Raw genomic sequence first — 1,143 nt, 5'->3', positions numbered from 1 at the left:
CTCCCCCCCTCCCGGGCCCCCGGGGCCGCCCACCCGGGACTCCGGCAGGCCCGGGGCCAGGGAGCAGACAGCTACACACGACACAGCAGCAGACAAAAACACGCCGGACCGTGCACACAGGATCATATCCAAACACACAACACCAACCATTCACACAGTCGCACACACAAAGAGAGACACATCCCAATACTCACAAAGGGAAAACACACAAATCTCACACACGTGCCCACATAGGTATCTACTGAAAAACACACATAACCCAAGTTGCATAGTGTGGAAGCAGAGAGATCACACAGATATCCATGCACAAATACACATCACATCATACTCAGAGACACACAACATAAATCACTCACACAAAGACATACAGCATGGAAACAGATCACACTACACACATACACACACACACCCATGCATCCAAAGACACACACAGATAGAAACACAAATGTCAAAAGACAGGAACTATAGCAACAAACTATCCGCATATGCACTTACACACTATCCAAAGACAACACAAGCAAATCACACACACGATATCCAGACACACAAGAAAAAGAAATCACACAAATTCACCCCAGGTGCACACACGCATTGTCAAAAATGCACAACACAGAACCCAGTGTCTAAAATATCACATATCCAAACACACACACACAAGACACAGAAACAGCCAAATCTACCCATATTCAGACAAAAATTTCACACAAATACACAAATGCCTACATTTCCAAAGACACAGGACACAGACAAATGATGTATAGTTCCAGAGGCCGTGCAGACACACTCAAAGACCCTCAGACCCAAAGATATCCAGGGTAGAATAAAAGAAAGCATACACATGTCCACACACTTATCAAAAAAAATTTTTAAAGAGCACAAACAAGTGACACACACACACTCCAAGACAAAGGTGGCATGGACTTCACTCCGTGACCAAGGCCCCCGCAGCCCCAGGCCATCTCACTCTCTCCCAGACCCGGGGGTGCTGGGCGGGGACGATGACCCCCTTCCCCCAGAAGAATCTGGACCCCCGCACGCCCTCCACCCCTCCAGGAGCAGCGCCTCGGACACCATTCCGGCCGGAGACCCGCGGCCACACACGCCCGCACCCCCGCGCAGCCCCGCACACGGTGACAGCCCCCC

At 50.4% G+C, this 1,143-nt stretch overlaps 1 pseudogene; it reads left to right on the top strand.

The window, feature by feature from the left end:
- Positions 1–998: 998 nt before the first annotated feature.
- Positions 999–1,143, top strand: part of LOC103260880 — a 7,210-nt pseudogene continuing 7,065 nt past the window's right edge.

Source organism: Carlito syrichta, unplaced genomic scaffold (assembly GCF_000164805.1).
Source record: "Carlito syrichta isolate Samal-C Ts95f unplaced genomic scaffold, Tarsius_syrichta-2.0.1 Scaffold89967, whole genome shotgun sequence".
Classification (NCBI taxonomy): Eukaryota; Metazoa; Chordata; class Mammalia; order Primates; family Tarsiidae; genus Carlito; species Carlito syrichta.
The sequence above is the reverse complement of the archived record's forward strand: the minus strand, read 5'-3'. Positions and strand labels throughout refer to the sequence as shown.